At 43.6% G+C, this 24892-nt stretch overlaps 1 protein-coding gene across 7 annotated transcripts in view; it reads left to right on the top strand.

The window, feature by feature from the left end:
- The window catches only part of SMYD3 (SET and MYND domain containing 3), a 794127-nt gene that overhangs the window by 474866 nt on the left and 294369 nt on the right, over positions 1-24892 (top strand). The window lies entirely within an intron of this gene.

The raw sequence follows: 24892 nt of genomic DNA, 5'->3' as shown, positions 1-24892 counted from the left end.
AATTTATAATAAAAATTGAAGACATCAAACTGTATGTCAGACATGAGTCCTTAGTTAGGTCACTGACCTAGAGTTATTTATTCAGCAAGAAGAGTGTCTTGATAAGAGCATTGGGTTTCAAAACCCCAGGAGTTCAGAAAATGAAGTTTCATTATACTTTTTACCTGGGGTTAATGATCTCCGTGCACTCCCAGAAGGCAGAGGAGAGGTGTGTGGGGGTCACCTACATGGGGCTGCTGTAGGAAGTTACTTCCCGGTCCTCACGTCTCTGCTGCAGAAAGGCCAGGGCCACTCCTCAAGGAAGCCAGCTGTGACTGCACATTTTGGAATTCACTCGCCACAGGTGTTGGCAGCCCTGGCCCTGGTTCAGCATAACGTTTTCCCTGGAGGAACGCCACCCTGAGGATTTCCTTGTCTGCAGATTATGTTATTGTCAGACCGTTCAACTTGGATCAGAGAGAGATTGGTTTGTCTGGACGTTGCCAGAAAAGTGCCTACGCATGACCTGCTGTCTGAGCACCTGCCAAAGAAAGCTGTTATCTCCTCATGGCAGTTTGGGGCTTAAAGATGCGCCAGATAGTGGCTGGTCCCAGTGCCGGCGGTTCTGATTGCTCCCTGACATGCAAGGCCCCGTCTTCACCCCTCACCCACATACTTCCTCCTCTGTCCTCACATACTCCAGGCTGCCTTGAGTTGGCTCCTCGTCCCTGGGTGCTATTGGGTGCTCTGCAGCCAGGGCTGGGAACCAGGAAATGTGAGCTGCAGGCCTTGCCCTTGCCATGCCATTAGCATAGTTGAGCGACCTGAAAGGAGGCCCTGGTTGCACAGCACACCATACACCAGCCCACATCTCAGTTTTTCTCAGGGAAGATAATCCCTGTCACTGGTGATTCCCAGCTAAGACCAAATGGGATCATGGGAGATGAAAGTGCATTGCTAATCAAAGTATTAGCTGTTAACATCCATCAAAAGCTTCTTGAGAAGAGAGAGAACCTTCTGTGTCTTACAGCACAGAGTGCACTCAGAGTGGAAACTCAGGAAATTCCAGCCAAAACAAAGATGCCCACACTTTGGTTTTCACAGTGAGGCCAGTTCTCCAGGGACTTGTCCCCAGTGACATTGCCAGTTACCTTTGATTAACGCCCAGGTGGCTCGGTTGCTCTGAGAGGTCTTGTCACACAAATCAGTTTCCTTCTCTTGCTGTTCCTCACATTGCTCCTTTTAAAGGGAACTTCCCTCTATTTGGCATCATTAAGCACATTCATTAAGTGTCTCGTGGTGTAGGGCCAGTACATCATGCCTTTTTTTTTTAAGATTTTATTTATTTATTAATGAGAGAGAGAGAGAGCGGCAGAGACACAGGCAGAGGGAGAAGCAGGCTCCATGCAAGGAGCCCGACGTGGGACTCGATCTCGAGTCCCCAGGATCAGGCCCTGGGCTGAAGGCGGTGCTAAACTGCTGAGCCACTGGGGCTGTCCTACGTTATACCTTTGATGAAAGTCCAGGCCCCGAAGTGGGTTTGGAGGCCCTGAGACAGCCAGAGCTGACCGCGATGCACCCGCGGAAAATCACTCCCATCTGCACATCCCCTCAAAACAGACGCCGTGGCATTTTGCACCAGCTGATGTCGTCTTGGTGCCAATTCATAAGTCAGAACCTTTCTGGAATGTAGGTCACATTAATGCTTCGGATTGTGGGACCAACTCCTTCATCCAAAGCATAGAGACATCTTGCTACACGAAAGGAAGGAGCTCGAGGAAGGTTAAGCCTGGGGCTGATAAATTGCTCTTTCCTCTCCCCTATGCCTCCTGCCCACAGACTTTGAGCTTTTTGTGTCTGTAGAGGGGTCTCCAGTTTGGAGGGGGACCCTGGAAGGCCAGCCAGCCCTTGTTCTGTGTTGTGTTCTTGATTTGGTTGGGATCTTGAATCCTGGACCCACCTGTATTTGTTGCAGCTGCCCCTACTTTATATTTCATACTTGGAGGTAGAGGTCTTATGTCTTCTGACTGTCCACATTTGTCAGATATCTACGAACTCCTCCCACGTCTGGAACTCTTCTAGCCTCAGGGACTGCATCAGGTAACTAGACAAAAGCCCAACCCTCATGGGTTTATCTGTTTCATCCTCAAGTGGTTAGCTCACAGTGTTGAAAGTATCACACATATCATGGATTGTATTCTGTGCAAACACGTTAACTTTGCATACAGAAAAGGCCCACTCATCACAATGTACTGCACGTCTAATACTAGCCAACTAGCTGGCAGGTGTATGCTATTGATCGCAAGAGTCTGGGGGAGTTGGGAGCTGCTCTGGACATTTTGTCACCAGTCAGCCAACAGGCTTTCATTGAGCATCCTCTACCTGCCCAGCGGTATAGACAGAATCATTTTACCACGTGTCTGCCAATGCTGTTTTCATTAGAGCACCATGACATGTGTTTTAGTCAGAGGAGATGGTTTATATGTATTTGTAAAGGGGCTCCTGGGTGGCTCAGTGATTGAGCATCTGCCTTTGGCTCAGGTTGTGATCCCAGGACGCTGGGAGTCCTGCATTGGGCTCCCCTCAGGGAGCCTGCTTCTCCCTCCTCCTGTGTCTCTGCCTCTCTCTCTGTGTCTCTCATGAATAAATAAATAAAATCTTTAAGAAATAAAAAATAAAATATTTTGTATGAAGTTGTCCAATTTGTGGCAGATTCTTCTTTCACCTGGGTGGTGGAAAAGCTCACTTCCCTCTCGAATGTCTGGGGTCATCCCCAGAGCTGAGCTGTTGTGGCTCAGGTCTCTCAACCCTCCTTCTCTGCAGGCCGGGCTGCTCTCAGATACTCCCTCGCCACACATGGTGCTTGGGAGTCTGTGAGGGTGTGCATGGCTCTGTCGGCCCATCTCCTCCTCCAGGGGACGCTGTGCTGCCGGGGCCCAGGCCCCTACTCACCTAGACTCTCAGGCCTCCCTGATCCCTCCGCTGCCTCCCCGGAGGCGCTGAGCAAGGGTGACCCATGGGAAGAATACAGATTCATGTCTCAAAATATCACCCAGCCCCCCCCCCCCTTCTTCGTACTATCTGTAAAGACTTATCAAACATTGTGACATAAATTATCCTTTGGATCCTGTGTGTTGCTGCTCTCTTCTTTATTAAGTGCACAGACCGGCTTAGGTGCAATCCCTGCCATAGGAGCAACAGTCATGGGGACAGGACACGAACTGGTGGCATATTGGGGGTCTGTACCTCATCTTAAACCCCTCACCATGGTGTCTCTGCTGCATAGTGCCCCTTGGGTGGTCCTGCTGTTTGTGAAGTCCCCTCTGATAGCTGCTATCAACAAGCAGGACAGTTTGTTTCCTAAGTGGGCATTAGAAGCATCCGGGTAAATCATGTGCTTTGTTCTATTTATTTATTGGTAGTTTTAAAATTTCTTTTTGGGGGCACCTGGGTGGCTCAGCAGTTTAGGGTCTAGCCAGCCAGGGCATGATACCAGGGTCCTGGGATCAAGTCCTGCATCAGGCTCCCCACAGGGAACCTGCTTCTCTCTCCACTGATGTCTCTGCCTCTCTCTGTGTGTCTCTTATGAATAAGTAAATAAAATTAAAAAAAAATCTCATGAAGTAAATAAAATCTTTTTAAAGTCTCATAAATAAGTAAATAAAACCTTTAAAAATTCTTTCTTGAAGATTAGCTTTTTCCCTGTATCCTTTTCACAATCTTTTTTTTTTTTTTTTAATTTCTGTATCTTTTACATTCTATCACTTCATACCACCTGGTTTGTGATCAGGCCTGTGGATAAGAGGTGGTGATCAGTGAATTAAAACAACATGTGTTTTAGAATAAGGCCATAATACCCCTTTTTATGACTGGGGTCTTTCCTGTTTTTGAAATGAGGCCAGAAATGCCTCAGGAAGTATAACTCCTGCCCCAGACTGGAGGAGAGAGGACTGTGGCAGGGAGGGAGCCGCCAAAGCCCTAGCCTGTGAGCTCCTGGAGTCAGGATACACCTTAACAAAGTTAAGAGGACAAAGTTCCAGGGGACAAGGACAGGGAAAGGATGTTAATCCCAAGGGCTTACCTTGAGCCAGAGTGACCTTCCCAGCTCCCCTCTCATCAGCCAGCATGCCCAAAACAGTAGTTTAATAAGAAACCCCAAGTGCCAGGTGGCCACCCATCCTGCTCCTTTACCTCAGAGCCCCAGCTCCCTGTCAGCTGACTCTGCTGCCTTCGATCTATTGCACCAATCTCTGACTCTCAAAACATCTAGGGAGGGTGTAAATAATGATAATCACAGAGTAGTCCCAAAAGTATAGGCTACAAAGCACTTAATAGTGTGGGCAGATTTTCCCTGGGTTTAGGATCGGATTGCAATTTCCAGTTTAAAATTGCTACTTATGTGACTTGGAGATAGAAGCATAAAGGAAGCTATTCTAACATCTTCTGTTTTTGAGGGGAAGAAGCAGCCAGGAGTTGAGAGAAAGGTGATGGACCAACCAGAACGGACAAACCCTTTTGGATTCCTTTCTATGCTTTAGAAGTAAAAGAGATTTTCAGGGCACTTGCTGGCTCAGTCCATAGAGTGTGTGACTCTTGATCTCAGGGTTGTGAGTTCAAGCCCCACGTTGGATGTGGAGCCTACTTAAATAAATAAATAAAAATACTAAGCAGCTACATTGATTAGATGTATGGGATTTTTCATTTTGAGTGAGTCTCTGGATGGAATAGCAGATAATGAGTTTAATGTTTGTTTTTTTAATTGCGGTAAAATACACCTGGCATAGAATTTACCACTTTAACAATTTTCTATAAGACTTTATTTATTCATTATTTGAAAGAGAGAGACAGTAAGTAGGGGAGGAGCAGAGGGGGAGAGAGAAGCAGGCCCTGCACGGAATGCAGAGCCCGACATGGGGCTCCATCTCCCAACACCCAGATCATGACCTGAGCCGAAATCAAGACTTGGATGCTTAACCGACTAAGCCACCCAGGTGCCCCTTATTTTAACAATTTTTAAGCCTCCAATTCAGTGGTATTAAGCACATCAAGAATATTGCACAACCATCACTACCACTCATCTCCAGAACTTTTTCACCTTACCACACTGTACCCTGTACCCACTAACAGTAACCCCCTGGCCATCACTTCCATGGCTCTACTTCTTGTCTTTATGAATCTCATTGTTGTAGGTCCCTTGTATAGATAGTATTATACTCTTTTTGAGCCAAAATTTTAAATGTGGTTTTCCTTTCAAATTTTAGTATTGCTCATGCTCTTACAAATAGTTGATTTACTTGCATTACTTCCATACCCGTGGCTTTGTACAGGGATTCAAGTGCTAAATGACCTGGATCCCGACTGCCTGTTCTAAGTGATGCAGCTTTGGGCAAAAGCATGAACCTCTCTGTGCTTCAGTCTCCTCTGCTGTCACCTGGGGGTGACAAACGTCCTCACCTCCTAGGATTGTAGTGAGGAGGAAATGAGGTGGTAAGAGTGTGATGCTTTACAGTGTCTGGCATGTGGCAAGCACTCACAAGTTTAAGTAGCAGGAGCATCAGTATGACCACCAGTGTTATTTAATAAGCAGGACCATTCTCATCCTATAGTTGTGGGACCTAAGGCCTTGATAGCTCATACAGACTAAAGAGTCACAGATCCATGACTACTCCAGACCTCATGAGCATTAATTCCACTTAGCTTCCCTTGTTGAGATGTTGTGGAAGAACATGGTATTATAGCCAGCCTCCACCATGGCCTCCGGGTACTCAACATTTGTGGATATCCTCTCCCATCTTCAGCCAGAGTTGATCTGTGTGACCAATAGAATATGGCAGAAATGATGGTTTGCCATTTCTGAGATTAGATTATAAAGGACATTGGCTTCTGTTTTGGTCATTTCTTTCTTTCCTGGGTCACTCACTTGGAGGGAAGCTGCCTGCCTTCTTGTGGTGGCCCTATGGAGAAGCTCACATGATAGATCACTGAAGCCTCTGGTAAATAGCCAGGGAGAAACTGAGGTGTGCCAACAGCCCCATGAGTGAGCCTGGGAATGCCTCCTCCAACCTTTGTCCATTCTTAAATTAACTATATTCCCTGCTAACTGCTTTACTGCAACCAATGTTTCACTGAAACATTCTGAGCCAGTGGCTAAGCCACTTCCAGACTCCTGAGCCCCCAAAACTGTGTGAAAGAATGTTTGTTGCTTTAAGCAACAACAAATGTGTTGTGTAGCAATAGGTGATAAATACAGATGGCTTAGCTCTTAATCCATATACCTGTCTTTAATAATACAACATTATTTTCTATTTTAGGATTGATGAACTAAGATGCAAAGAATTTATTTCTGAGCTTGCCTTTGCTTACATAGATTGTTAGCATCTTGAAGGTAGATCCTTCTCAGGACTTGGGGCTCTGTTAATCATGTTTTGAATTAATGAATAAATTCATTTTATTTAAAGAAAAGAAAATAAGGCATTTTAGTTAAAGGAAGGTATCCATCTTTTCAGCACTGTTGTGTGAAGAGGAGAGGGATGTTTGGTATTCATATTTGAGTTGTTATCTGAATTTTCTTCTTTGGATCCTTGATAAATTTAAGTAGTATTTTCTTTTTCTTACCCTGACCTCAACTTATGACCATGGCTTATTATCATGTTTCATGTTTGATAAACTTACCAATTTCTTTGAAGGCTCACTCAGTTTGGAAAGGGGGCTGCTATGGATACCAAAGAGCTAGCAGTCACCTGTATGGGAAAGTTAGTATATTAGTGTTCTATTACTGTCATCACAAAGTATCACACACTTAGTGGCTCTAAGAACATTATTATCTTATGGTTCTGTAGGTCACAAGTTCAACCTAAGTCTCACTGGGTTATAAAAATAAGGTATTGACATGGTTGCATATCTTTTTGGAAGCTTGAGGGGGAGAATCGCTTCCGGCTTCTAAAGGGTGCCCTCCTTCCTTGGTTTATGGCCCCATTCCTCCAGACCAAGATGATCCATATTAGTGAGGACTTTGAATTGCGGGATTATCTCCTAGTTAATGAGAATGTGGATTGACTGTTGAAATGTGAGCAAATCTACTTCAGTTTATGGTGTGTATTTCCTTCCTTTGGAAGAAGGTTTCATGTGAAACCATGACAGATCCAAACATTTCATGTAAGGTCCAGATTTAGGACCAGGGAATCAGAACTAGAGCAGAGTTCCTCTGTCTAGTCACTTTTCTCACTTAAGGGGAAAAAAGTGAAATACAACAAATGAGGGAGAAAAGCCTCCCAACATAGGTAATATAGAATGATGTTAGAACTGAGAGTTGTGGTATATTACAGAAGAGAGGTGATGGTGTCCTTACATTTTTACAGAGATCACTGAAGATATCTTATGGCAGGGTATCCACAGGACCTGAGTTTTCCACCTTGATTGTACAAGTTAAGATCTGAGTAGGTTTAATATAGTTGGAAAAGACTCTAAACATCACCAGAAACTGTATCACACCTGAATTGAATTTTGAGGGGAAAAAAAAAAGACCCACTTGTAATTGGAGATCAGAGATAGAGAATATGTCTCCTTGATTCCTTCAAGGCAGAAGGCAGGACAATCTATGGCAGTATTACTGTCATCTTGTGTATCCAGCTAACCAGGCATCTGGCATTTTTAATGAATTGGTGGAAGTTTACTACTGCATGTCCAGCCCCACATCAGGCACTGGATATACACAATAAGCTAAGATGCTATTTGCTACATGGGGTGCTCACAGCCTACATTTAAGGGGAGGATGAGAAAAATTCACAGTGAAATGAGAGATAAAAGTGGGGGTGCAGGGGAAGATTGATTAACTGCTTCCTCTAAAAAACCTTACAGTAATGGTGGCAATTAAATTAAGCCCTGAAAGATACGGAGTTTTAAGAGGAGAAGGAGGGTAAGTCATTCCAGGCTGAAGAACCCTGTTGCTATAAGTTCTGTGAATCTTAGGACAGGCACTGATAGAAATAGCCTAAGAAGCCACAAAATCTGGGGGCACCTGGGTGGCTCAGTCAGTTGGGCATCTGACTCTTGGTTTTGGTTCAGGTCATGATCTCAGGTTCCAGGGATCAAGCGCCATGTTGGGTTCACACTCAGTAGGCAGTTTGCTTGAGGATTCTCTCTCCTCCTCCCTCTGTCCCTTCCTCCACTTGCACTCACTCTCTCTAAAATAAATAAATAAATCTTAAATAAAAAAAAAAAAGTCACAGAATCTAAGTTAGATATGGCCTAAGTGGTTATGTCTCACCTCTGCCATCTAGGCAGTTCTGCACACGTTAGAATGTTTTCAGTCTCTGTAATAGAAAAATCACCTCAAACTAGTTTAGATTGCAAAATAAAGGGGATTTATTGGTGCACAGATCTCAAAAAATATAGTTAGGTCAGGCTGCAAATACAGTTTGATAAAGGTGTTCGGTAGCAAAATGGTTGCTTAGTGCCGGGTGTTGTGTTGACATCCCACTGTCTGGAAGAGGAACTACTCCCTTCTCCCTCCAACTCTCAAACAAAGGTCTTTGGGTTCATTCTGTTTGACCCAATGTAGAGTTTTTGACTGTTTCCTTTGCTGTGCAGAAGGTTTTTATTCTGATGAAGCCCCAGTAGTTCATTTTTGTTTTTGTTTCGCTTGCCTTTGGATATGTGTCTTGTAAGAAGTTGCTATAGCTGAGGTTGAAGAGGTTGCTGTGTGTTCTCCTCTAGGGTTTTGATGAATTCCTGTCTCACATCTAGGTCTTTCATCCATTTTGAATTTATTTTTGTGTATGGTGTAAGAAAGTGGTTAATGAGAGTTTTTGAAAGGAAGTCATCTTCTGTCATTTTTGATGGAGAAAACAGATCAGAGAGGAAATGACTTAACCAAGGCTGCCTGCCTAAGAAATGGCCAAACTGAGATTGGAACCAGCAACCTCTGTTTCCAGAGATTGAGCTCTTTTCCAGTAAAGCTGTAACCATATGTGGAAAGTTCTAGTTGTTAGGGCAGGGGGCTGTGTGTGTCTGTGTTTCTGTGTGTCTGGGTATCTATGGGTAGTTTGGTTTGGTTTGTGTAATGATATGAAGCCACATATGCCTCCTGCTATCTCCTCTGCATTTCTTATAGTTCTGGGGTCTAGAGCAGTGGTTCCCAGACCCAGTAGAACATTGGAGTCCTGTGGGAGACCATTATAAAAATACAATTTTCTGGGCTCTATGCCAAATTCAATTGAATCAGAATCTGATTGTAGGACCTTGGAAATTGTTTTTTTGTTTTGTTTTGTTTTGTTTTGCTTTGATTTATTTTGTTGTTTGTTAAGTAGGCTCCACGCCCAGCATGGAGCCCAACGCAGGGCTTGAACTCAAGATCCTGAGATCAAGATCTGAACTGAATTCAAGAGTTGATTACTTAACCGACTAAGCCACCCAGGCATCCTGGAAATTATATGTTTTTATAAAAGGCCCAGAGGTGATTCTGTAGCACAAATGGCTTTGGGAACCCCTACTTTAGAATATAGCCAAACTCTTCTCTGTCCAGAGCTGCGGAATCAGAAGAGTTCAACTCCCTTCCTCATGTCTATAAGACCTGTACCTTGGGCAAGTTTCTTAATAACTCCATGTCTACGTTTCCTCCTTTGTAAAGTGGGAATACCCTAACCCTGACCCTATAGACAGTGAGCTGTCAAGAAGAATAAGTGAAGAATGCTCACGTGGTGCTCTCAGCACAATGCTGGCACCAAGAAAGGACTCTGTGACTATCACTTGTTATTAGTACTTGGTAAACTTCCCTGCTGCCTTCAGTTCATTTTAAGAGTGTGCGTGTTCTATGTCTGTGTCTTTTATCCCTGGGTGATTTCCCTCCACTTTTTAGAAGGTGGTATGCTGGGAGTGTGAACCTCAGTGCAAAACTCTAGACGTCTGACCCCATCAGACGCTGATCATGACTTTGCAAGGCCCGGTGCAAAGATTCTCTGCATGCAAATATTCTCTGGTATTAAATCTTGGAATTTCCCATCTTTGTTAAAGTTCTTTTCTCCTGGGAAATTTATCAGTGATGATTACAGGAACATCTGGATTCTTCAAGATTTTTTGGACATTCTTCAACTTGGTTTCAGGCCTAAGCTGGGTTTGGAGGCATGGATGGATATGAGAGTTGGTTTCATCATGAAAGTGGATTGTTTCCAAGACTGCTGTGATCTGTTTTATCTAGTGCAGATCTGTCAGCATTTTCCTATCCAGCTATAAGTGATGACTAATTTGAAATGGGGTAGGTAGGCTCTCCAGCTTGCTGCACACGTGCAGTGACATTTACAAAGAATGCAATTATGTTCATTTAGTTCTATTTATTTTTGTTTCTTGATCCCCAAACACATGTTTATTTGCTGTGTCCATCTGAACTAGTTTTCTTTGAAATATCTGTAAGGTTGGAATGTCTGCGAGGCTTAGTCAGTTGAGCATCCAACTCTTGGTTTTGGTTCAAGTTCCTATCTCATGGGTCATAAGACGGAGCCCCATGACCTCTCAGCAGGAGTCTGCTTGGATGTTCTCCCCCTCTGCCCCTCCTTCACCTTGTGCGCATGCACACACTCCCTCTCTCTCAAATAAATAAGATATAAAATAAAATAAAATATCTGTAAGGCAAGACTCTGACTGTTTCTAAGCCTGATGAAGGCAATTAATATATTCCCTTTGATGAGGGTGCTTCACTGCCAGCTGTGCTGGTGGGTGGGGGTGGGTCACCCTTACACAGAAGAACATGAAATAAAGAACAGAAGAAATGAAGTTTTTGTTCTTTGATGGTGCACAGGGATGGGTTGTTCAGGACAAATAAAGCCTCCTGAAGACCGTGAAAATGCCCAAATGCTACCTGTTTTCAGTCAGCTAATTGATACATTTACTACTGGCCTTAAAATGTCATTTAACTTTGTTTATGGTATCATAATAGTGTAAAAGCAGTGAGGCTCACTAAGGAACTGTGTAAGTAGTCTGTAAAACTTGGCTCAGCGGCAACAAAAACAGTGGAGCTTTATACAGTGCACGTGAATTTCGAGGTGGCTGCCATTTAAAATATCAGAAAACAAACTCAGGTACTTAGAGAAAATGGAAATACCAGCTTCTCTTAACTCCCCTCATTCTTCTAATGACTAGAGGGAAAAACCTGTTATAATCAGAAATTTTCTTCAAAAAAAATTTTTAAGGTTTTATTTATATTTAATTGAGAGAGAGAGAGAGCATGTGTGCACACATGTGCATGTGTGCAGGGGAAAGGGTATGGGGAGAGAAAGAAGCAGACTCCCTGTTGAGCAGGGAGCCCGACGTGGGACTCCATCCCAGGACCCTGAGATCAAGACCTGAGCTGAAATCAGAGGCTTCACCGACTAAACCACCCAAGCGCCCCTCTTCAAAAAAATTTCAACAGACTCCTAAGCATCCCAGAATCTAATGTCAGTGTCTCCTCTGCTCTCTGGAAGAAGAGATGTGAACAAGGGATTTAACATGTTCTAAATGAAGTGAAATAAATATATGACATAGGCTGTCTGAAATTTAGCATTTCGGGTGATCTTGAAATGTTTGTGTTCCCTTGTTCAGAGACACTGATAATGTTATTTAAAAATTACTTTTAGGGGCGCCTAGGTGGTGACTCAGTCGGTTAAGCATCTGCCCCATATTGGTCTCCCTGCTCAGCGGGGAATCTGCCTCTCCCTCTCCCTCTGCTGCTCCCTCTGCCGGTGTGCTCTCTCTCTCTCTCTCTCTAATAAATAAAATCTTTAAAAAAATAAACAAACTCTGGATTTGGGCCCCAGTGGTTTTAAGAAGAAGCCTCCAGGTGATTGTGATGCTCACTCAGGTTTTCCAGGTCCTGTCTTAGAGGGGGATAAGCAGTGGGATCCAGAACCCAGGTGGTTCACTCATGTTGTACAGGAAAGGAAGGCAGGGCATAGGCGCAACTAGATTCCTAGTGAGTTTTTGTGAAGCTGGTGGAGTTTGCTCCTGATTACACACTTTTTCTTTTAGAAACAGGAAGCAGCTTTGTCTATGAAAGATGCAGGAGTAAGAGTAGGGTTGATTGAGTCCATTCAAATGCAAACACATTTAGGTTTTGGAAATATTCCCTTCCAGTTGAGCTAGAAAGTGATAGTTTTAAGCTGAAATATATACCTTATTCTTTCTCTCCTTTTATTCTTTACTTCTTCTGGCCCTTCTCACTGGTAGCAAGATATTTTCCTCACTGGTTTCTGATCCCTTAGAACCAACACTAGCCCATCACACTACATATTTGGAGAATCGGTCTTTAGATGTTTGGGGCTTTCTGTTTTTTTGGGTTTCAGTGGGGCCCCTATGTCATTTCCTTAATCATTGGAAACTTTTGGGATATGGCTGAGATCACGTTATTGAGACCCAGAGCAAAGAAGAAAATTAAAGCAGGGATCCATCATACCAATAGGAGAGGCTTACAGATGGTAGATTTTATTAACACTCTCACACAGGAGGTTTGAAACAAACAAGGGAAGAGCCACACTCCTAGTGGAAGAAGAAAAGTGAAACCATGTAAAAATCTGCTGTGGGCATCTGGTCAGGGGCCCCATGGGCCCATATATGCTGGACTTTTGATCTCCTCGGATGTGTTTCTTAGCTGGTCATGAAAAGATTGTCATTTCCTTGCAGGATGTCAGTGTTGTGAAGGACTTTGATAGGGAAGCAGCATTCTGGCCTGTGTGGTTCTCCCTGAAAAGCCATGAATCTGCTGTAATTTGCCATTAACTTTCTTTCCCTATTTTATTTCCTTTTGATGAAAATGCATTTAAATTAATTCTAGTAGAGGCACCCAGTCACTCCTTAAGGGTGAAAGAGTCTGAAAAGTTACAACTGGAAACAATATCTAGAAGGCAGTGGCAAAGACAAGGGGAAGAAGAGTGGACACTGTGTCTCTTAGACCTTCAGTATCTGGTGTTCTCAGCAGGTAGCAGGGGAATTAGGTCAAGTTGGGGCCTCATCTACCCTCTGCAGAGCCCCAGGGCCTTCAGGAGTCTTTTAGGAAATGCTGAACCACTTGTCTTACGGTGTGACTACAAAAGAAATAGGGAAATCCTCTAACTGGAATATAACACTCTTCAAAGCAGGTTGAATGAGTCAATCCTTGTGTGATTTTTTTGTTGTTGTTGTTCATCCTATGGAATAAATAAAGTCTCTGAATGTTGTAGAAACAGTTTATATGGACTGTGCACATTTTCCCATAGTGCCTGGATTTTTTTGTTGTGGAAGATATGAATTCAATAAGTGGGTTTAAAGGGAATTAATTAAAGAAAACTTGTTATATTGGGATTTCTTTGATATAGTATTTAACTTACAAATAACCCTTTCACTGTTAAATGAGGTCAGCCTTCAAACTGACATTTTGATTTTTTTTTTCACATTTCATCAGAAACGGAGGCAATAAATGCCGATTTTATTTAAATTCTAATGTGATCTTATAACTGTAACTAAAACCCTCACCGCCTTTTAAAGATAGATGATTGTTCAGTATTACCCAAACATGCCTGGATTATGTAAGAGAGTCACATCTCTACAAACCTCCCGAAAAGAAGGTACCACAGTGCTCAGGGTCCCAGGGACCATGGATGTACCCACAGCTGGACCTGAGGGAAGCTAGAGAGAGTCTCCTGCCCAAGCCTGCCTCAAAGACATGTCTATGGAGCAGTAGTTCTTTGAGTGAGCAGGAAAAAGAGAGAAAAATAATACCGAATTCTTTCTTTATACAACACGTTCCATGTGATCATTTTCCAAGTTAAGGACCCTTTCATACTTTAAACCTAACCATAGACAATTTTATTGGAGCCAGAACACACACATGCTTTTAATATTAAGACGAAAGGATCATTCTCAGAAATGTCTGGCTTTTTTGTTTCTTTCTCTGCTTTTGTTATGGCAGGATAGATTGGGCTTTTTCTTTCCAATCTGAGGGTCTTCTTTTTTTCCTCAGTACCTTGAGCATTTGTGTTTATAAATGTTTGGCTTCTAACAGCTGTTTGGGGTTCCTCTGTGTAAGGGAATCCTTAAATTTGAACTGCTTTGCAAGTGTTTATTTCCTTCAAGCGTTCCTAATGTACATGTGTATATACAGAAAAAGGATTTTGAAAGGTTCTTCTTAGGTTTAATCTATCCTGACAGCTCAGTATTATTGAATTCTTGTAATGATTACATCCCACTTGTTTGTCTAAGTCGATGCTCGTGGAGGACTCCTAGGTAGTTGGTTAACCAAGAGACATCCAGTGGCAGCATCATGATCCTTGTGGTCTGACAGCAATCCAGTGGGCAGCCTCCATATCACGCAGTCTGGACTGGGATTTTGTTTTCCATACTCTACGGCATCTCTCCAGGCAGCATCATGCAGCCATAGATACTAAGTACATTTCTCAGCATTTGCTGGTTATTGCAAAACTACTGACTGCTGCATTTGTCATGTGTTTGGTATTATTTTCTCTGCCTTGGGTTTAATAGGTTTTCTCAGACTCCTCAGTGAGGATGTATCACCCTGATTTGCTCTACCTGTCATGTGTGTATGATAAGCAGAAAGGAAACAGGCAAACCCAGGTCCAAACCCTGAACTTAGAATGAAGCATTTAATTCTTGGTTCCATTCCAGCCTGCTGGGACAATGTAGCCACAGCCCACCATCCAGCTGTGCGTAACCTTTCAGTGGGTACTATGGATGATTCAAAATTTGGATCTTACCCTCAGGAAGTTCAGAGGCACAGGAGTCAAACAGATGATAAAAGTTCTGCCTTCCTTCCTCAGTTATGTCTGACTACGTATCACATTTATGCAAGGAAGGTGAGAATGGCCAAGAGCCAAGCCCTGCTCTAGATGAGTTTGCAATAAAGCAAATAGATAATAACGCACAGTAAAATGCAGTCAAGTAATGTCACATTGCTTGGATTGTGGAGTCCATCTTCCTCCGTATAGTTCACATGGCTTCCCAGCATGCCACGTACCCATCTGTGAGGCGAGGTATAGTATCGTTCCCACTTCCAGACGAGGAGACAGACCCAGGAGCCCAAACCTCGCAGCTAATAGGGAGCAGGACTAGCATATGAGCCTAGGCAGTCTGGCTGTAGAACCCATGCTTCTAACCTCCAGGTTCTAGAAGATAATTCTGCTCTTTATAAGTATGTATTTGAAGGTGTAACCTCCAGGAGATTGCTTTTTTTTTTTTTTTTTACACAAAACCAAACCAAAAACAAACAAAAAAACCCAGTTTTGTTAAGCATTTTTGTTTTCCTACACAAATGCTTCTTACCTCTTGGATACTCGAAGCAGCTCGGCCACCGGGACCTGGGTCCAGCCCACAGTTGTGTTTTTTGGCCAACACAGGATTTTTTAGACATCTGAATTTGGACACTGTGTTTGTTTCTGAGGGATGCCATAACTAAGTACCACAAACTGGGTGACTTAAGAACAACAGAAATTTTTCAGAATGTCAGCAGAGTTATCCCCGTGTAAGGGTTTGGAGAGCATCTGCTCCATTGCCCTCTCTCCATACTGGTGACATCTTGCCATCCTCACCATCTCTTATCTCCTAGAGGTGTCACTCCAGTCTCTGCGAGTCCTCTGTCTCTCTACATGTCCTTCTCACAAGGATCACCACTCACACTGGCGTGGGGGCCCCTGCTCCAGCAGGACCTCATCTTAACCAATCACACCCACAGTGACACTACTGCCAGAGCACATTCCCAGATACAGGGGCTGGCACTTCAACATATCTTTTTTCAACAGACACCTTTAGACAGGGTAGAGTTCCCTGTTCACCCTGTCCTCTCCCATTATTTGACCCTGGAACACATCCATGAGTCTCTGTGGTTGCTGGTCCCCTTGGGCACTTGAGTTGACTGCCCCTGCCTTCCAGACGTTTCTGCCTGGTAGTGTGGTGGTGGTGAGAGGGAAGGGTTGAATGAGAGATTTCCAGGCATCTGACTTGCTTCAGCATGAAGCTGAGTTTATTCTCTCCACTAAAGACCATTTCTGCCCACATACTTAGAAGGTGCCTACCTCCCATGAGAGGGTAGATATTGGAGGGTAGGCTGTACTGCCCTGAAATTTTAGTTCCTTTCCCAAATGTTTCCTGGGAAAGGAGTTCTTTATTAGTGTGGGGAAAGACTCTTCAGCCCTGGGCACATGTGGGTTAGTAGGAGTTGGAACAAACACTAGGATGGAGCAGATACTGGGAACCTGAAGAAGCGTGGCAGGGGGTAGCACTGGCCTATTGACCCCTCACAGAGGCTCGGGCTGACCAGGATGTTTACTGGCTGCATTGCACCATTTAGGATAGATAGTAAGAAAGCTTTGGGGATAGTTCTCTCTACCCACCCCACACTCCACTTAACTTTTCCCAATAAAGATGATTCCTACTCACTCACAGGGTAGAAAGCCATTCTGTAAAATGACTCTTGAATTTTGGAAACCCAGAATACCTGCAGGACCAAATTAATTTTGTAAGTGACTAAAATGATAAATGATAACTGTTGTACTTATTTATTTTTTACAGGAACACTTAGTTGACTTTCAGTTTATTGCGACTCCGGCTAATTTCTACTAACCTTTAAATGCTAGCGTCCATTAGGCAAACTTTTTGAGTCCCTGCCATTATGTGGGATACCATGAGAGACACGAAGATGGATGAAACATGATTCTTGCCCTCCAGGAGCTTATAAATCAGGGCTGAAAGTATGCATATGAACATGAATGATAGAACAAGGAAGGGGCAAAGGAACACATAAAGATACCAATTTTCTCGGATGTTCAGACTTAGAGGAGTTTACCACATTATTCATTGAGCCGGGGTTTAATGGGCTCCTCCAATGAGCCAGGCCCACTGCTGTATATTAGGTATATATAGTGTGGTAACGAGGAACATGGACTCTGGGGCATGACTTCCTGGGCTTATACTTGGCTCTGCTTCTCACTAGTTGTGTGACCCAAAGGACATGTTTGACTTCTCTTTGTCTTGGATTTCTTCATCTGTAAAATGAGGATGATGTTAGGGTAAAAGAGAGCACATGCTGTAAAAGTAGCATGACTTCTGGGGCACCTGGATGGCTGAGTCAGTAAAGCATCTGACTTGATTTTGGCTCAGGTCATGACCTCAGGGTTGTGAGATTGAGCCCTGTGTCGGGCTCCATGCTGGGTGTGGAGCCTGCTTAAGAGTCTCTCTCTCTCTCCCTCTGCCTCTCCTCACACTTGCTCATGCACACATGCTCACTTGCTGTCTCAAAAACAGTAAAAGTAGTATGACTCTTGGCTTCTTAGGGCTTACCTTCAGAGACATTAATAATAAATCAAAAAGAAATGAAGAGCTAGTACAAATTGGGGCAGGTGGAGAGCAAATGAATGTCAGTATTACCTCTCAATAGAGAGAATATTAAAGAAGGAACTACTTTAGATTTTGTGACTAGGGATAGACTCCCAGAAAGGTGGTGTTTAAGCTGTGTGAGGGAGTGAGCGTGGAGAAGGGGACGGAGAACAGGAAGTGAGCAGTGGGTAGCAGGCAGGGCTGGATCAAGCAGAGCCTCAGAGGCCATTTGGAAAAGTTTGTATTTTATTCCAAAGCAGTGGAAGGCCATTGAAAGGTTTGAAACATGAACATGACCATGAACATCTAATCCCTGTTTTAAAAAGATCATTTTGATACTATGTAGAGAATGGATCCAAGGGGTCAAGAGTATAGGCTGAGCAGGAGGCAGTTACAGGAGTACAGGAGATGGACTGGCTTTCACCAGGAGGTTGACATGGGAGATGAAAAGAAGTGAGCAGATTCTGGACACTTTCTGGAGGCAGAATTGTCTGGACTCTGATGAACTAGATGTGGTGAGTGAGGAAGAGAGAGAAGAAGGAAGGTTTTAAAATGTCTCTCAGGCTTCTGATCTGAGCATTTGAGTTGATGAGATGGGAAGGAGGGAGAGAAAAAGAACAGGTTTGGGGGCAGGACTGAGTCATGTGAAGTTTAAGACATGTCACTGGAAGAGACTTATGCTCACTGAAATACAGTTTTAGAGAAAATGAATGTCATGCTAGGGCACTTCCGAGACATGGCTTCGAGAGATGTGGGTGACGAGGAGGAGGAGTGGGGACGTGTGCCTAGCCAAGTGGCCCCTTTAGCAAGAGTCGCCACCTGGGGGTCAGGGGCACAGCGTCCATAGGCAGCATGACTGCGCATATTTAAATCGAGAAGCACAGGTATTTGTAATGATGATTTTGTGAAGATGCCAAAGCCTGTTTTACAGAGTGTCCAGTGAGAACGTATTCTGAAATTGAATTAATTTGACACCCGGGAAATTCTTTTTTTTCTTTTTTCTTTTTTTTTTTTTTTAAAGATCCATACCAAAGATTTTATTTATTTATTTATTTTTTATTTTTATTTTTTATTTTTTGATAGTCACACAGAGAGAGAGAGAGAGAGAGAGAGAGGCAGAGACACAACACAGGCAGAGGGAGAAGCAGGCTCCATGCACCAGGAGCCCGACGTGGGATTTGATCCCGGGTCTCCAGGATCCCGCCCTGGGCCAAAGGCAGGCGCCAAACCGCTGCGCCACCCAGGGATCCCGACACCCAGGAAATTCTATAGTATTTTAAAGTTTATGTTTCTAGGCACCTAACTGCAGAATGTTTGGGTAACAAATAGGTCTGTAGCCAGCTCTGTGAGCCAAAAAAAGGATGGTTACCTGTAGAGTTCCTTGTGCAGATCACAGGATGTTATCGAGGGAAATATTTCTTAGCCATCGCTGGCTGGGACAGTCGTCCTTGCATTGGGATGGTCCCACGTTCCTTGGACAGTGTCCATTTCCATGCGCAGCTGATGGGCAGGATGTGGCTTTTATTGAGAACATAAATACAATTCTTTAGTACTTTTGTTCTCTCTCTTGCCCTGACAAAGAAGGTAGCTGTTGCCCCTCATCCTTTCCCCCTTCCAGATGTACCCAATAAGTTACTTATTCTCACCTCACTTTATTTGGTTAAAAGTCTTATGGAAGCAAGAGGGATAAGCTAATGTCTGCACTTCCATCATTTAGCAGACATGCAGGACTTCGCTTGTGTTTAATAAATATTTGCAGACCGGCCTAATACCCTGTGCCGAAGATGCCCTGGGGTACGCGGCCTCCTGAAATTCTTTCCACTGCTGTGTCTGTAAACGTTCTGCTCTAACCTCAGAAACAGGATTAGCATCCCAGCGAAAGCAGCAAAGAGTATGGCTATTTTGTCAAAGTGCTGTACACTTTGAAGATACTTGGAAGGTGTTTTCTGTAGGGTTGCCTCCCCCTAGGCACCTGCCTTTCCTGACTTTCCCGACTTTCCCCTTCTGTAGCCGAGACAGTAGTGGGGTCTGTGGCCCTGGAGCCCCTCGGCCTGTGTGGGCAGCGGGGTGCTCTTCACAAGCCCAGTGTCTCTGGGCTCTGGCCCAGAAGCAGCCCCGAAAGCTCCCACTCCTATTCCCCTGGAGAGACCTTAGTCTCATGGCCAAGCCTGATCCTGGGGGGAAGCAGCCCGGAAACAGTTCCTTCTTGAGCAGGGAAGACCAAGTGTTGGTGAGCAACTAGCCATCTCCAGCACTTCCCATGGTATAGACATTATCCTGCACACTTTGCAGATGAGGGAATTGAATTTGGAGAGGTTCATTGACTTGACTTGCCCAAGATCACCAGGTTTTAGGTGGGAAGGCACAGATTCTACTCTGTTGTGTCCGATCCCAAAAACTCTTCACCACATCGCCATGGAATGCTTTGTCGTTATCATAGAACACCGAATTTATGGTGGCACTGCATGTGTGTTAACTCGCTTGTGGCTTCAGAAGCACATCCCCAACCACCAGACTTAACCTAGCCAGCTGCAGTGCTTCATGACTGAGTACCAGGATCAAAATGTGGTGTAACCCTAAGGAATCAGAATCTGATGTCCTTGACCTCTGCTTTCAGGGTATAGAGGTGAAGACAAGAAGACAATCTGGTTATCAGAGTCTTATTAAAACATTCTAGGGACAACCTGGTCAGAGGACATTCAGATCACTGCCCCCTGCTAACCTGGTACAGTTACAGCGGAGCGTGGGTCAGAGGCATTGCAAGGCCGGTGGTCATCACGGAGAAGGCACATCAGTGGTATCTCGCCTGCACTTAGCAAGGCAGCAGAGTGTTCAGTGCAGACTTGCCTTCAGCGGGGCTTTGGGGTCTGCATACCTTTTGGTCGCTTGCCAGCCATATAACCTCGGACAAGTTTCTCAATCTCCCCAAGCCTGAGATTTCTCATCCATAAAGTAGGGTTCATTAAACTCACTTCAGAGCATTGCTTTAAGTATTAGTGATCCGCTGAGCCAAGGGCCTGCCACAAAGTAGCATCACGTTCTCCCTCAGGAAGAATAATACAGACTCATCAGATTAGAGTGTATGTTCTGTTAATAGACTGTGTAAACTCAAATTATACAATAGCTAGTTTGGGTGCAACTAGGTATTCAAACGAAACATTGACATTTTTATATGTTGTTTTAATAGTCCTTATGATAAATGTCAACAAAGTATACTTTTTAGAGACACTTGGTTTTTACACATACTTTGAGAGGTAATAAAATCTCTCGTTAATACTAATAACATTCTAATGGGGTGAAAAATTAGCAGTGTAACAAAAATAAGTCACCTTGCTCTTTTCCTAATGTAATCTGAATTTTCAAACAACAGAGAGGAATGCTGTTGGTATTTAATCAGGGATTTGCATGTGCCTTTGATAGATACCATTTATCTCAAACAGAGGAGGTCATACTCTTGGCTTTTTCCCTCTCACCAGTTGGTTGGGATTTCCTCAGAACCCCTTGCCCTTTGCAGAGTTTGTGTGCTCTTAAGTAAATGAACAGAGTATATACTTTTGACTTGGTTTACAGCAGGGATGGCAAATCCAGCACAGAAAACAGGGCCAGGCAGATACTGTGGCTCGGCGGCTCTGCTGATTTGGATAGAGAACTTTTCGCTCAGTGTTTTCTTGGCCTGCAGTAGAGAGAGGTGGGGGCTGAGGCCTGGGGACCCCATGTACTGTCAACTCTGGCAGAACCATCTTCGCCGCTACTGTTGGAAGAAGTGGTTGCAGTGTGTTTCATTGCTAAGGATGGTTCTGTTACCCCTGGCTATCTTGTATTATTCTGTTCTGTGCCGTCCCCTGAAGAGTCGTTAATTAATTATTATGACTAATGCTCACAGTGACCCTATGCTAATTTTAATTCATCCAAGACTCTCAATTTCTTAAAGAGAAAATCTAGCAGTTATTTTTATTATATTTTGCCCCCTATTCTGACTTAACAAAGAGAATTCACAAGTACTTTTTTTTTTTTTTTTTTTTTTGAGGAGAAAGATCAGTTTAAGTAGTACTGCCAAGGTAGCATGTTATTAACTGGGGAAACCATCGTCATGACACACTTTAGAGGTTATTCTCACAGAACACAGCAGCAATCACTGAAGTCTGAAAGTCTGCCAGTTTTATGGTGCAGAATATTACCAGCCTCTCTTTGATCAGGAACAGGAAGAGGCGACGTTTCCTCAACGGTCCGTGGAGACATCTTCTAGCACATGGAAAGACACGGACCTGAGAAGGTCATATTTGACAACATGGGAAGGACGTGGGCAACACAGAGTTATTAATCAGGATATGTGAAATGTGTGTTTCTTGTCTACCATCTACCTTTGTGATGTGGGTATTGTTCTATCTGTCTTACAGTATAGACAACTATAACTCCATTTCCGAAAGGTTGGTTAACTTGAACAAGGCCATGAGATTAAAATATGTCAGAGCCAGAATGTAAACCCACAAGGACCAGACTTCAAAGTCCATACCTCATGCTTTGCCTCACAGGGCTTTCAAACACACATATTGGTAACAAAATTACTTGGCCTTGACCTTCTTTCACCCTCTGCTTTGGAGGGTGCCCTTTTTCATTATAATGCAAATTCCGAATCATTTTGTTGACCAGAGAAGTTCTAGCCATTCCTTCTTAAAAAAGGAGTTTGAGTCCTGCAGGACAATGCCATTTCTGTTGTCTGATGAAGGGCATTTCAGACAGAGGACCCAGCATAGGCAAAAGCATGGAAGGGAGGAAGTTGCAGGGTTAGTCAGGAAATGAAGAGTAGTTCAGCAGCCTGTACCTGCGGGGCAGGGTCTAGTCATGACAAGGCTGAAAACCTCCCCAGCTGCTGGTAAGCAGAGGGGTGACATTTTGAAGGGGGAGCAAAGTGCTGAGAGCTGTGTCCTGAGATTGTTCCCATGGCAGTGTAAATCGAAATGGGCTGAGTTAGACTCGAGGGAGAACTGACTATTCTCCATGTAAGCTGTTAGGGAGTTAGTGAAATCTGGATTTCTATTTCTTTGGTTCAGGAACCATTAAGTGTGTCACAGAAATTTCCCAGAGCTATGAACAAACTCTGTATCATACTGATCAAGGATGTGAAGCTTGGGGTGGTTAAGGAACACGCATAAGCCATAAGATGGATGCTCAAAATTGAAATATTCCTCAGAAGTGGTGAGTAAGGAGTGGAAATATGAAAACATGAACTCCTCCCACTCTCCTGTCTGCTGCCTCGCACCAACCATTCCACTGAAACTTGATTTCTCCTATGGCTTTTGGGGTAAAATTAGTCACAAATGGAATTATTCAAAGAATGATGCATTTACTTTGCATTTAATACTCTGCCATTAACCCTCTGTTTTGGTCTTTGATCTTGGTTGCTTTAATGAAGAAGAAATTTTTGAGTTATGCCTGCCCCTGCTCTGAAGGCCCCCAGGAAGTCTGTGGCACACTGTCAGCCGCCCACTTGTGAGCTTTCCAGATGAACAGAGTCTGGGTTACAGATGCTTCATTTTGTTGGCTCAATACACATCACACTAGGTATAGCCACCAGATGTGATCATGGGTCAACATTTTTTGCTTCTCAGACTACAACAGTTTCACAGTATGACAGATTTGGGGGAACAACCCCACATTTCCAGATGTGCCCCTGTGCCATTGATTTTTCCCAGACATATTGTTCGCAATCACTCATTAGACTCATTAGGTAGTGATTGATCACTAGCTCTGTGCCTGGCTTTATCTTTGGAGTTTGGAATATTAAACTTCTTTCTAGTTCATCTATCCAGTAACTTGTTTATAATCTTAAAAGCAAGCAAAAAGAAAAGACTTGCAGAAACATTCAGTCATATTTGAAATAGGTATATTCCTACTTGACAGTGAAATATATAAAAAGCTATAATAATACAGTGCTAGGATACCATGTAAGAACAGGAGTTATAGTGGGATAGAAATCTTTCCGCCTCTCTCTTCCCTCAAAACTCATTGATCACCATGCAAGACAAGGAGAACGAAGATTAGAAACACAGATGCTACTTTGGATGAGATCAGGAGCAATCTGTAACATCGGTCCACCAACAGTTGGAAGCCAGAAACCTTGGAGGCTTGATAGCTGCATTAGAAGAGTGGAGTCAGGTGAGATCTGAGCACCTATATCCATGGCTCTCAGGGAGAAGCAAGCAGATTTACTGCCAAACTCTGTAAAGACTCAGAAATTAAAGACACCAGGTAGTGACGAGGATGAATTGATGTGGGGAGCTTGCAAGAGAAGTGTTGGAGACATGCAAAAGGTCTTCCCCTCCACCCCTGCCAACCACTGGTGGCACTCGCTCACTGATCTTCACATTAAGGCCTCTGGGACAGGGCCCCAGGCCTCAGGCACAGCAGAAGTTGAGGATAAGGAGGCCATAGATTATCTGAAAGTCTGTCTCCCCAAGGACCAGACCTGTAACAGTCAGGTTTATACTTCCTGTTGATTAAATCAGAATTTAAAAAATATCTGTGGCTAGAAAAAAGTTTGGAAGGAAATATTCCATAATTTTAGCTCCAGTTAGAGAACTCTTGATGATTTGTTTAACTTTTTCCCCGTTTTGCACATTTTTTGTTGTATTACTTGCATGCTAAAAATAGCAAAATAATTCAGAGAAACAGTAATCGTGATGAAGGAGAAAGGAGGAGAAAACTTTATCAAGGCTTAGTTAATTTGCTCCTGAAAATCATCTTTTTTTTTTTTTTTAAGATTTTATTTATTTGAAAGAGAGAGCATGAGCGAGGGGAGGAGCAGAGGGAGAGGGAGAAGCAGACTCCCCTGCTAAACAGGGAGCCTGATGAGGGACTCCATCCCAGGAACCTGAGATCATGACCTGAGCTGAAGGCAGATAGATGCTTCACCACCTGAGCTACCCAGGTGCCCCTGAAAATCATCTTTTTTTAAAAAAATGAATAAACTTTATTTTTAGAGCAGTTTGGGCTTACAGAAAGTACAGAGAGTTCCAATACACTCTCTGGCCCCACACAAGTCCAGCTGCACCAATAGTGACAACTCCAAACACAGTGCTGCTACACTTGCTATAATCAGGGAACTTGAAGTGGCACATAGGGTTTGCTCTTGGTGGTGTGCATTCTCTGGGTTTGGACAGATGGATAATGACATGTACCCACCAGTACAGCATCACAGAGCGAGGTGTCCTGCCCTACAGATCCTCTGTGCTCTTCCTAGTCATCCCTCCCTCACTGCTAACCCCAGTAACCACTGATCTTTTTACTGTCTCCATGCTTTTGCCATTTCCAGAATTGTCTCATAGGTGGAATGCTACAGTTTGTAGCCTTTCAAATTGGCTTCTTTACTTAGTAAATTATATGCACTTAAGGTTCCTCCATACCTTTTTATGGCTTGATACCTCATTTCTTTGTAGCATGGTCCGTTGTCTGGATGGACCACAGTTTATCTCTTTGCCTACTAAAGGACACCTTGATTGCTTCCAGGTTATGAATAAAGCTGCATTTTACATGATTCCATTTTCTGTCTTCTTAAAGTACCAAGTATACTTAAAAAAATATA

This window comes from Canis lupus, chromosome 7 (assembly GCF_003254725.2).
Source record: "Canis lupus dingo isolate Sandy chromosome 7, ASM325472v2, whole genome shotgun sequence".
Lineage (NCBI taxonomy): Eukaryota > Metazoa > Chordata > Mammalia > Carnivora > Canidae > Canis > Canis lupus.
The sequence above is the reverse complement of the archived record's forward strand: the minus strand, read 5'-3'. Positions and strand labels throughout refer to the sequence as shown.